The sequence below is a fragment of the Lissotriton helveticus genome, chromosome 1_2, assembly GCF_964261635.1.
Source record: "Lissotriton helveticus chromosome 1_2, aLisHel1.1, whole genome shotgun sequence".
Taxonomy (NCBI): Eukaryota; Metazoa; Chordata; class Amphibia; order Caudata; family Salamandridae; genus Lissotriton; species Lissotriton helveticus.
In genome coordinates this window covers 50,419,901-50,433,862 of record NC_136058.1, presented here as the reverse complement: position 1 = coordinate 50,433,862, position 13,962 = coordinate 50,419,901, and the positions used below count along the sequence as shown (strand labels likewise).

The following is a 13,962-nucleotide window of genomic DNA, read 5'->3' as shown; positions in this document are numbered from 1 at the left end:
CAAACAGTTTCTTAGTCTCATAGTCATTTTTAAGAATTCTAACACCTGGAGGACACTGTCAGAATGCAGCAACTGTAAGTACATAAGGGCGGGTCTGATTTGGTTAAAATTTAATTTCTTTAAAAGAGTAACCAGATACCGCTTTCGGGGATATTCATAAAATGTACATAAAAATATAAAATGCAGCATGTCCTGTGGAGACTTCCCGTCGCAGCCACAGGGAGCTGCTGGTTTCTTAAAAATGTCCGACTTGGGTCTAATTAAAAGCTGATGAAAGATGTTAAACCTGAAACGGGTCAGCAAAAATTTCTCATGGGTGGTGAAGGAGCATGTTAGATACAATTCCATTGAATTACAAGTTCTCAACATAATATACATTCTAACATTAGGTTTCAGGAGCTCTACTTCATCTCTTACAGCATTACAGTTCAGGAAAAAAGCTCTCTTAATTGCAGCAACATCACCCTTAACTATATCCCCCGGGTTATCAAACAGGTTCAGACGGCCGAGCTTCAAAAATTGGGACTTCAAATATTTAAGCCAGGGTACACGCATTGAGTGGTCAAGCGATAAGAGATCTTCCACTATCAAGTGGGTCAGAAGGATTGCATCACTTAACCATAGTTTTACCCAGCACAACAACGGTTTCAGTCCAACAATGTCCGATAAATGCAAACAGCCAAGTTCTTCATGAGCAGCTAAATTCGATGTGCTCCCAGGGACACACAACAGACGCTTTAAAAATTTATTTTCAACTATTTGAAGTTGAAAACCGTTTGTGTAGCCCCATATCTCGCTTCCGTATACTGCAGTGGCTATGGATTTAGCGTTATATAGTTTCATCATAGCCACGTTTGGCTTTTTCCCCAATTTAGAGGCAAAATTGAAGATAGAAGCATTTACCCTGGACATTTCCCCCTTCTTCTTGGCCAAATGTGGGGCCCAACACATCTTCGTATCAAATAAAACACCCAGGTAGGAAAACGTCTGGGTGATGGGTATCGGAACATCATTCAGTTTAAAATTGAACTTCTTCTTGGGTTGACGGCCAACATGCATTATGAAGGATTTTGAATTGTTGACCGTAAGGTCCCTATCAGACATAAATTTGTTAAATCCATTCAAAAGTGCCTGAAGACCTAATTCTGTTCGTGAAATTAAGACCGCATCATCGGCATATAAAAGCAGAGGAATACCCCTCGCACCCGCCCTAGGACAATCAGATTTTATCTCCTGTAATTCAGCCTCCAGGTCATTTATATAAAAATTAAAAAGGTAAGGGGCCATAATGCACCCCTGACGTACACCTTTATTAATTGGAAAACAACCCGTGGTTTCCCCAGTCGAAGAATACCTCACGTTGGCTCTTGTTTCATTGTGCAGATCCGCAAGGAACTCCACAATACCCCCATCTATTCCCTTGTCCTTCATGGTCCTCCACAGCCTCCCCCTGTTGACACAGTCAAAGGCTGAGGACAGATCCATGAAGGCAAGATGAATTGCTCCCTTCTTGAAAAAGCATAAATCAAAGGGGTGACATTTACTCTTCTAACTTCAGTCAATCATACATTAGGGAAAATGCAAACATGAAGGGAGTCACATTTACTATCCAAATTCAAATACCACTAATATTGGAGAAACCAAATGAATGAAAGAGATCTAGGGCCAGATGTAGGTAATTCTATTTTACCACTTCTTAAATACCGAATCATACCGATTCGGTATTTAAGAAGTGGTAAAATAGAGGGGGGGGTGTAGGTAATACAGACTTGGTAAATACCGAATCATTATGATTCGGTATTTACCGATTCTGTAAATACCGATTCGGTAATGCCCATTGATTCCTATGGGCATTGAAGCCCATAGGAATCAATGGGCATTACCGAATCGGTATTTACAGAATCGGTGAATACCGATTTCAGCAAGGGTGCAGGGGGTGTCACTTTGACACCCTCTAGCACCCCAAATACAAGCATGTGTGCCATGTGGCACACAGACATGCCCTAAGGGCATGTCTGTCTGTCAAATGGCATAGGTGTGCATGCACACATGTGCATGCACACCTGGATTCGGTATTTTACCACCCAATTGGATTGGGTGGTAAAATACCGATTCTGAAAGGCCTTAGGGACTCAGAAGAGTCCCACCTACATCTGGAAATTACCGAATCGGTAAAAATACCGATTCGGTATTTTACAGATTCGGTAAATTTACCGATTCGGTAAATTTACCGAATCTGTAAAATGATGCCCCTACATCTCAATCACCAAATACCGGTCGGTAACGACCGGTATTTGGGCACCTACATCTGGCCCCTAGTATTCTAATACCGGCCATGCAAACATTGGGGAAAGTGTAACATTATTTTTGGGGAGAAGAAGGGTGATTTAGAATTCTCCTCCCAACCCAACAATAGCGGAAAGTGCATAACTAAGGGGTGTTTGGTATACTATTTTTACTCCGACCACACAATCATTGGAGAAGGGAATAATTTGTGGGGTGAGATCTACTATTTTAACTTCAATCAATCGAAAACTTTAGTAAAGAGCGTAAATGAAGGGGAGGGCTACTGTTCTACTCAAATGAAGCAAAGAATGCTGAATATTCATGTATAACAGGGGTGTGACTTACTACTATGAATCAACATATCTAAAGATTGGATTAATAGTAGGGATAATCGTTAAGCAATAGATTCCAAGGAGAAGGCATCCCAATTGTTTTTGGGGGGGGTTGGGGTGGAGTTGGGGCCTAAGAAAAGTAGGCTGGCCTACTTCATCCCATCCATATGATATAAAATAATAAATACCTTCCTCATTCATGTAAGAAAAATGTTTGACATTCTCAGAAAAAATACAAAAAAGTACTTCCAACAGAAGCAGCAGTCTATCTGTTGATTTCCCAATGTTCTACTTCAACTTCATCACAGAGTTCTGAAGAACAACTAGAGAGCTAACATTCTTCATTTACAACATTCGTGAGGCACACCTGAAAACTAGCGATGTTAAAGCCTTTCCTGTAGAAGAGACTGTGGTAAATGAACAACATGTGGGCGTTTCTTTTGTCATAGTTAATATGGTTAGTGCTCTAGAAAGCTAAAAAACGACATACTGTCTATAAATTCTCAAATGTCTTCCTCATCTAATGCAGAAAAATAGTCTGGCATCCTGATGGAAAAACACACTAACAATATCAGTGGCAGACTGTCAGCAGACTCCTCTGCGATCTACTGCAGCTTTATTACAGAGTAGTAATGAAAACCTAGAGTGCTAACATTTGATTTGAAAGATAAGAAAGAAACACTTCTTGAATGCAATTTTCTAGGAACTGGAGCTGCTGAATTTGATAACTTTCCAGTTGACTAGTCTGAAATATCAGAATGCTGAGGTGGTAATACAGATATGAAGCCAATCATGTTTACGTGAGGAAAACATGTGTTTTTCTCATTTGAGCTACAATATATAGGAGCTGAGATAGATAAAGAAAGAGAGCCCTACCAGCATTACCTTTCCACGTCCGTTCACTCAGACTACCTACCTTCTCTCTCACCTAGGATCTCATTAGGAAAATGATTCCAGTCCAGGGAAGACATGGCTTGGCAGTACGGGCTGGACTGTTCCCATGAGGCACAGGGTCAAGACTGATTTGCATATAGCCATGTCTGGACTGGGGTGGCTTGGTGAGCAAAATAACAATGGATTTAACCCAGATCTGTGACTGGGGGTGAATGTTTTGTCATTGTGCAACATTCCGTCCATCATCTTGTGTGTTTTGCTGTTCACCTTATGTGGGAAGGGTATGCCCAGACGTGGGTCCCGTGCTCACTAAGCCACTGGAGTCAGTCTATCCTGGCTGAAGACGGCTGATAGCCAGAAACCGGTCCTAGGATGCTTGATTCCGGTCCAGGGAAGACATGGCTTGGCAGTTTGGGCTGGACTGTTCCCATGTGGCACAGGGTCAAGACTGATTTGCATATGGCCATGTCTGGACTGGGGTGGCTTGGTGAGCAAAATAACGATGGATTTAACCCAGATCTGTGACTGGGGGTGAATGTTTTGTCATTGTGCAACATTCCGTCCATCATCTTTTGTGTTTTGCTGTTCACCCTATGTGGGAAGGGTATGCCCAGACGTGGGTCCCATGCTCACCAAGCCACTGGAGTCAGTCTATCCTGGCTGAAGACGGCTGATAGCCAGAAACCAGTGCTAGGATGCTTGATTCCGATCCAGGGAAGACATGGCTTGGCAGTTCGGGCTGGACTGTTCCCATGAGGCACAGGGTCAAGACTGATTTGCATATGGCGATGTCTGGACTGGGCTGGCTTGGTGAGCAAAATAACGATGGATTTAACCCAGATCTGTGACTGGGGGTGAATGTTTTGCCATTGTGCAACATTCCATCCATCATCTTGTGTGTTTTGCTGTTCACCCTATGTGGGAAGGGTATGCCCAGACGTGGGTCCCGTGCTCACTAAGCCACTGGAGTCAGTCTATCCTGGCTGAAGACGGCTGATAGCCAGAAACCGGTCCTAGGATGCTTGATTCTGGTCCAGGGAAGACATGGCTTGGCAGTTCGGGCTGGACTGTTCCCATGAGGCACAGGGTCAAGACTGATTTGCATATGGCCATGTCTGGACTGGGGTGACTTGGTGAGCAAAATAACGATGGATTTAACCCAGATCTGTGACTGGGGGTGAATGTTTTGTCATTGTGCAACATTCCGTCCATCATCTTGTGTGTTTTGCTGTTCACCCTTATCTATGTAACATCTGTTAGAAACACAGCAGGATAATAAATACACACAAAAAGTACAAGAAAGGTAGTCTGACGTAATAGAAGACTATTACTAATTATTTACCCATGTTTGCAGTGTTTTTCTGAAAAGAACCAAGTTGATCTGAGACTTCCATCATCCCCTTAAAGTGCCAAGATCAGCCCACCAGCATTCCCCCACACCCACCAATTCCAAAGCCATAGTTTCTGGGACTATGACCACTTCACCTGAAATGATGTGGGAGATTAGAAACTTGAACCTGTGAAACCAGGGAAGTTTTCAAAATTTGCTGATGCAAGGATGAAAGCTGACCAGAGCGGTAGACAAACAAATCTTGCTTGTTTACTAACACTTGACTCTGATCACAGATCCGTTTTGTTTCTTCCACTATGTTAGAACCATGATTTGCTATGCTCCTGCTCTTTTATTTTCTGAAATTCCACGATTTCTGGTGTTCACATTTTGTAAGTGTTGTGTTAATGTTCATAGCATGAATTTGTTTTGATTGGAAATATCGCTACCCATGGTGCTCTCACAAAGGTTCAAAAAGCACAGTGTTTGCGATCAGATAATGCTCATGATCAAATAATGTTTTGTGCAACTTTGGTTTCAGGTGTTCAAACTTCATTTTTTATTGTTTTGTAACCTTTGCATCTGTACACTTTTCTTTGTTTGCTAATAAGTTTTTTTAATTGAGATATATTTCTATATTGTGGGATATGAGTAGTTATTCGTGTACATAAAATAGTTCTAACAACACATTCCCATCCTTATAGCAACTGGAGTAAATGTGTTGTACTTGGCCTTGATTCAGCTTTCACAACCTTGATGTAAGCTACACCTTGTCTATTCGATCAATTTACTCTCTTTGAGGTGCCAGTTTCCCATCACACCCCAAAGGCTGTCATGGGAAACTCGCATAACATAGCAGGTGTATTTACAGAGCACATATTCAACCAAAGCAGTGTGTCTTCAGGTTATTGATGTAAACTGTTGCGTTATTAGTAATATGGACTTCAGAACAATGAAATACTTAGTGAACCAGCCGGTATTCAAAGCTATAACTACGGGGTCCGACAAGGAGACCTTTAGTGGATGTCTTAGAACACAACATCATCGATACCAATTGCACTGGTTTGTGGGAACAATTTGGAAAGTGTAAGGTTGGCCCTGGCACATTCAGTATCAGGGAAAATTGACTCACAAGGCAACGATGCTCCCCAAACAAAGACAACTGCTGCGTTGACAGTTCCCTTTTAGCAAATTTGAATAATAAGGCAAATTCACAATTATTTATCACAACATATTTGTTTTGTAGGAACTTGCAAACTTTAAAAATGAATTTGCCTTAAATATTAGTTTGTCTGTGCTCTATGAAAGTCTGAAAAACCCTCAAAATTGCATGCGATCAGCACGACTAAGAAACAACAGTCAGAGAGATATGTGAAAGTCGGATTTGCTTTTTATTTTTTTAGGGAGCACCGATAAAATATGTTCAGAGATTTCTTTGCAACTCACGTATGCAAAACATTTTTCATGGACAACAAAATGTACTTGCTGATGCATGTAAGGGAACATTCTTGACAGTGTTAGATCGTCTCAGGCTGTGTACCTTTCATGCGCCGGACTAAAAGCAGTGGAGTGCATTTGATGTGATTGCTTCTTACAAAGTGTAGAATTGGCATAGTCAAACTTTACGAGCATACTTGTAGGACTGTTCATGCATAACGGATGGGAGATAACATCCCAGCAGCCAATGTAGATAAGCAATACATTTTGAGTCCTTCGAGTTCTCTGCAAACCAATTTTCAACAGCAGAGTGAATGCAGGGCAATTAATTGGTATGTAGCTGTAAAATTGACTAGAGATAAAATAATGCATTTTACGTTCATGTTTATCGAGGCGTGTTTTTTAGACAAAGTAGACAAAACTTGCTGGAAATGCTGATTCGTACATAAAAGAGAAAGTCTTATAGTGGTATTCCAAAATATGCTTTGTTTTGTACTTTAACAGGCAGAGAGTAAAGACTGAAAGAGATAATAACAAGTTTAATGCTGTTTTTAAGCAGAAAAACCTCTATTTACACGTTGCAAAGGCACTGCCAGTACCAGAATTCCACTTCACCTTCACTGTTGTCACTAGCATTTTTACCTCGAAATTAAGGAGCCATGGCTGGGAATTTATTGACCTCACCATGGTGGCCGAGTTCAAGGCTGTTGGGTGGAAGACAGTGTAGGAGTCCTAAACAATAGAGTAGGCAGTGGGTCCTTGGAGTTCCCCCATTCCCTAAGATCAGGGGTCATATTCTGAAATATCCTCATATTTTCCTGTGAGCACATCAAAAAACCAATGGCGAATACCGATTGTTTATTCATGGTTAAGGGTGTGAGTGCCACCCAGGGAAATGAGTGCAGAGATAGCAAGTGTGACGGTGCAGGTACGACCTCTGGATGCAGTGTAAGAGGCTCTCCCTACATCCTAATGAGGACACATGTACACCAGGGATAGTACAGGTGAATCACCACCAGCAGGAGTAGACCTTATTCATAGCCTCTGGCCATGCCCGGCTAGAGGGTGTGGTGCATGATGTCCGGGGCAGTGATGAGCTCTAATAATGGCCAGGTGGCTCACTACATCTCTTTACCTCTTTGCTCTGAATCTTATACCTGGATGTTCTGAACAAAGACCTTGAGCCTCTGATTTGGCTTAGAATGGTGCCGTAGGTCATACCCCTGATTGCGGGGCATGTCCCAGCCAACTCGCTGGCTCCTTTATTCCAATGGCTCCGTCAGACATCCTTCCCTGGTTGCCTGGCCCCAAGATGGTTTCCCATACTGTTGTTGATCCTGGGGTTCTTCTGTCCCCATGTGGTCTCCATGAGTTCTTTATCTGCCATTTTCTACTGACCACAGACCTCTACCCTCTTGAACCATGAAATGTTCCGACTGACTGTCTCCTTGTGCTTTTGGGCAGTCACCATTGTGCCCTCTGTCTTCACCACCATTACGACTGGTTTGAATGGCGTCCGGATCTTCCATCCAGGTCTGCGATCCTTGAGTAGTACCTGATCGCCTAGTCCAAATCGGCGCAGGGAAGCTACCCCCAGATGGTGGCTCTCAGATTGTTCTGAACGTGTCTGTGGTGAGTACATTCTGAGTCATAATTTCGTTGTTTCTATTCCAGGAGCACATGAATTGTGTCAAGCCTGTGGCACTTCAGCATGAGTGTCCATGGGATGGCACTGGGTGGTTCAGTGTGAGGTACCTCAGTATTAGCACAGAAAGCTATGAAGGCTAACCTCCGGGTTCTCCTCTTCATGTGCGGCACCACAGCTCAAGCATGTTCTCCCCTGATCTGGGAGGTTCTCCAAGGGATGTTCTTCGTGCCCACAATTCCTGCATTGTGCACTCACCTTCACTGATGTTGCAGCCCTGGGACAGGCGGTTTCCATCCGTGTGGCGATAGCATCCACAAGCTCCACCTTCCCACTGTGCACCTTGCTGGGCACTTGTGTTATTGCCATGTACATTTCTGTGGCTCTTGCTGCCAACAGTTCATGCAAACTCGTCATTTTGAGAATGTCAACCAGGCTGGTTTTAGGCTGTCTGAGTGTCAAGCATCTTAGTGTCTTGTTCCGGCACCCTCGGATAATTTGTGCTGAAACTCTTTGAGCTGATCATCTGCCCTACATGTGCTGGCCAGCTCACGAAGACATCTTAACAGGAGAAAGGTTCTGCCTCTCAACAGTAAGGCTAGGCCCATATAACAAAAACACCACTACAATTGTCAATACCGTTTTACACTTATTACCCTACTTACTGTTTAGGTCACATCCGTGAGTCAATGTTAAACTAAGAAAAATTGATTTAATTCCTTTAGTTTATTTTTCAATTGATATTTGTTTTATCTTAGTATCAAAAAAGAATATTTTTTAAAGTCATACAAATTTCATATCTACCACCCACACCCACAATTTACATATTTGTACAACATACAAAACAACCACAAGAATTTTAGACATTACCTAGGTACAATCCAAAGACAGAACATCAGTCATACAAAAACACCACAGAGTTCTACTCAGTTACTTTTACTTTGAGAGAATAAAGGTAAAATGTGTATGTTGCAACCAGCCGATGGAAGGCTGTGTTTTCTCTCATAAAAACATAAATTGGAAACATGATACCTTCAACAACTGTAAATCCGAGAATGTGGTATACGGGATCCTGTGCCCATGTCAGGAACTTCATATTTGAAAGACAAACCAAGAAATACGGCAAAGAATATCCCAGCACAAATCTAGTATTCGAAAACAAGTACTGCCTGCAACGTTAGTTAATCATTGGATCCATCATAATCATGTAGAAAAGGATCTGCGTTGGACAGTGATCTCCAAGTTGGAATCTGATCCACAAGGAGGTGATTTGGAAAGACGACTTACTCAGAGAGAGGCATTATTGATTGTGAAATTTGATACAGCAGTCAATGGTTTAAATGAATTATCCGAAATATATAATCTTTGAGCACTGATTTCCAATTTGTGACATTAAGCTTATTTTCCTTTTTCCATCAGAAGGATACCATACATATGTAAAACTCTTGGAGTTCGCTATGAAATAATTTTTCTTAATAATTTTTCTTATTCAACTTTTGTTATTTAATAACCTGCAACAGAAATTGTTGTATGTAATACTTTATATACAACCCGGAGACCCAGGCTCCTTGCATGGCCGTAGTGGTTGAATTAACAACAACAACACTCTAAGTTCACTGAAATTCGCCGAAAAACTACGTTTCCCATGAACCCTGGGATCACGTGACAAACAGGAAGTTAAACAATCCAGATGCGCTGTTGTTTGTTCCCGATTCGTGAGGAGAGGAGACTGCCATCCACGGCGGTTAATAAAGAGATTGAAAAGTAAGTACCAACATAGCCCACCGCTATTACATCAAATGCCTCGGTTTTTTAAGTCAGAAGCGCTGCCCCGAATTCACAGCTCAACTAACAGTACCAGCTGACAGGTACGGGTGAGCTATGGGCTCTTGTACTTGGACCTCTGTGTGTAACAACGTTTCGAAGTATCGGTACTATTTATGACATGAGGCGGAAAGAGCATGTACTTGCCCACATGTTGGATCTCAATAGCCTTAATTCTTTTTGCAGGTCACAAACCATGACGTTTGGTGGTATTAAGAAATACACACGGTATGTGATACATATGTTTGGCTTCTGATGGCGTAAATTATTCTTATTTAGAGAGTGGATTATATTCTCCTGCTGTTTTCTTCAGCCTAATAGGAGCTGTCATTACGGCGAGGATGGCCGCTAACGCTCCCCTCCAAAAAATAAATGAGTAAGTGCTTAATTACACACTTAGGCAAAAGAGGCTCATAGATCTAAGACTGTAACGTTTTTTTCACTTCCCTCTCTCCCTCTCTCTTCTTTCCCTAATGGTTAAAGTATCCTTGGTGGAAGTCAGTTGTGGAGACACAATAATATTGGAAAGGAGATCGGCTGATCTCTCAAACTAAAGGTAACTGAGGCGAACTCGGTGGTGTTTTTGTATGACTGATGTTGGTCAGTGTATAATATTGTAACATAGTGTCATTGTCATTTTGCAGCTATTGGTCTTGATGAGAACCCGGTCTAATAACACCTGGGTTTGAAACGCGTCGACCACGTTGTTTTTCTCAACAAGTGCAACATAAGAGAAATTCCCTGTGTTTGTGATATTATATTAAGCTAAGGAAATAAGAAGTACACATAGAGGGATATATTAAAAATAGGCACTGTTGATTCTAATACTGTATAGTCAAATTGAAAAGAAAATAATAATTGTTCTTTGTATGTTATTTGTTCATGTTTATTTGTTTTAATTTGAAAAATTGTTGTGATTTTCTGTCTTTGTATTGTACCTAAGTATGTTGTACAAATATGTAAATTGTGGGTGTGGGTGGTAGATATGAAATTTGTATGACTTTAAAAAATATCATTTTTTGATACTAGGATAAAACAAATATCAATTGAAAAATAAATAAAAGGAATGAAATCAATTTTTCTTGGTTTAACATTGACTCACAGATGTAACCTAAATAGTAAGTAGGGTAATAGGTGTAAAACAGTATTGGCAATTGCAGCTCACGAAGACAGGCACAGAAACTGTCAATTATTTCACCCTGAGGCTGGTGGGTCTGTTGGAGCATGAAATGCTCAAAATCTAGATCTGTCTGCGGGGCCCAAATGAGCGTTGAGGACCCTCATTGCTGTGTTGTTGTCATCCACTTCTCCTGTGTTAGGGAGATGCTCATAAAGTTTATAGATTCCCCCCACATAGTGCAGTAGCAGGGAGCGCTTGACTACCCCATCATTCTGATGGGTGGCTATGAAGTAGTTATTCAGCCTCGCCACCCATGTCTCCCACCTGTGTGCTGCCATAGCAGGATCAACAAACTCATGGAATATTTGAAGGACCACTATCAGTGTGTGCTGCTGGTGGACAGGTTGCAGAGAGGTCTCTGTGCCTGCACTGGATTGGCATCATCTGCCATGGTCTTGGTGAGGGGGGTGGGGCCAGATGACTTGTCAGGAGATTAGGCACTGTTCCTTATGATCTGGTGGGAATTTATTTATTATTAAAATTCCCTCTATCAGCAGCTTCGTGGTGCTTAGAGTCTTATGGGTGCTTCAGTGCTATGATCCTAACACTCCACTTCACTCTGATGGCCTCACAGCACTCTAATTCCAAAAAAGTACTCTTCTTTTATGGTCTCTCTTTTAAATCATGATTAGCAAATGTTCATTTTCTTAGTTTTTCCCCCAGAGGATGCGTATTTCTCAGCCTCCCTCCTATTTCGGCCTTGGGCACACTCACCTCTCTGGCATCAGATATAGGGTGTGGCCTCTTCACTTGTGGGGTGGATCCGCTCCTCAGTGCACCACTGGGCAGGGCACCATTGTTTCAGCATGCCCCTGCAGACCTGAAACACCTCAGTGCTCTGCAGTACAGGCTGCGATGTATGCACACTCTTGCTGTTGCCAAATCAGGTATGGTCGCAGAAGAGAACGGGCGAGACCACAGCAGCAGCGCAGCTCCCTTGCTGCATGGGTGAGTCCTTGTAGCCAACTAGGATGGTACGGGCCAAACTAGAAATGTGGGGCAAGAGGCCTAATGCGTACTAAAGAGGACACACATAAGTCACGGATGGTACTGGTGGAAGACCACAGCCCTCTATTTATAGCCTCTGACCGTGCTCGGCCAGAAGGTGAGATGCATGACATTTGGGGCATGGGGTGAGCCCCTGCAGTGGCCAGGTGGCTCTCTGGGGCATGTACTGTAATCTTTATGTCTGAGCTTTAGAAAGTACCAAGAATTACCACCTAACTCCCATTGTCCTGCCGAGAACAAAGTCGAGCAATTGAGGACTGTGTGAACGTCCTTGAGGCACCAAGTGGGCATGTTGGAGGGAGAGGATGTGGCATAGTTGTGAGAGCTGCCTACTTTGGAAATGGGGAATGAGGTTCAGGTCTCGCATTTGCGCAACATCCTGTGATTCTGGACATATCACTTTATATCCATGTGCCTAAAATATAACATGAATGTGTTCCTGTGTAACGTATTGGTGCTGATGTAAAGCGTTCTAATACTTTTGGGTCGAGTTTACAATATAAAAAACTGCAAAAGAAAAGAAAATAGTGGGTTCCGCCAGCTCCCAGCTGGTGAGAACTTTTACATGTTTGTCTGTCCCAAAAGGTTGATGTTTCTCTGCATGTGCAAAGAGCCACACTGGTTTGCTATTCTCAAAATGCTTTGCACTCCATTTTATTACTTCTGCATTGAATGTAAGCATGTAATGGTATTTCCATAGCGTGAACCAGCTGGACTGCAACAAGGCAATGAACAGCAGACAGAATCATTCATTTCGTTATTCCTACCATTGTATAGTTATTCGGTTTGGTTGTTGCACACAGTGCTTCATGTATCACTGCGACCATTTTGCCTCTGAAGCGTGACTAACAAAGTGAGAAAGTTTTTTTTTTTTTAAATAAAAAATTGTTTACATCTGTGGATTTCATTTTATGGGAAGTGTGGCACCTCCTCTCCTGCACACTACACAAAAAGGGGAACATCACTATGTAGCCTGCTAGTGTTTTCTTCTAAATAGCTCATTATACTGATGTCCCTTTCTTTTATCATCAGATTTAAAAACCAACCAATGTCACTTACACTATTTAAGGTATTTTTATTAATTGAAAATACTGCTTTTATGCACCTAAACTCTATTACCACATCCATAAGCCTGCCTTCCTATGAAGATATTATGACACTACTCTCCCACAGTATTAATTTAAAACTTAAAAACGATACAGCTGATATAATGTGAAGTATACACGTTGTCATATGGGATTAAGATAATTGTGGTGTTCGTAGAGTACATGTTCAAAGCAGCTAGGGCCCAGGACTAGATGGGTTGTTAATAGTTCAGAAGCGTTGTAAGTTAAAATAGCATGAATATTAAAATAGCCCTATAAGAATATCATTGCGGAACTATTGAAAAAAAGGTCAAGATAATTATCAAATTTATCTCTAGAAGGAACCATTGCAAATCGACTACACTAGGGTCCTTGTGGAATAATGCTTTTCGTGGTTGCATGCATGCACTTTCAAAAATCATAACCTTCATTAGCTGAAAATCCAAAGTATCGGTGTTCGAAAGGCGCATTGTAATGCACAAATATCTTTGCGAGTCACAATATACACCCCACAACATAATGATTGCTTTATTGATACCTGTCTTGCTTTTTTTTAAGAGTTCTGATGAAAGATAGGAGGGTGGTAGTTGACATGGTTGTTGGGCACCACAGGGTGTCGTTAATTTTTCCCAAGATTGGTGAATAAGATGGTTCAACATATGTTTTGTAATGTTTGAATAATTAAAGCGTGTTATGAACCATTATCATGACTGTCAAGCCAGCAGCATGTGGTAGCGTCTGCATACCAGATATATTATTAGAGCAGCAGCAGTATAAATAAATACCTATCTTAGATTGAAAATTGTGCATCCTTCAAATGTACATATACATATATGTCCATTATTGTGTATACAGAAAAATAGATTAAAAATATTATTCGATAATTAGGTTTTTTTACAGCCTTTTTACATTATAATTTGTATCACTTCTGGAATGTACAA

At 41.6% G+C, this 13,962-nt stretch overlaps 1 protein-coding gene across 1 annotated transcript in view; it reads right to left on the bottom strand.

Moving 5' to 3' along the window:
- The window catches only part of NEGR1 (neuronal growth regulator 1), a 2,122,935-nt gene that overhangs the window by 900,331 nt on the left and 1,208,642 nt on the right, over nucleotides 1-13,962 (bottom strand). The window lies entirely within an intron of this gene.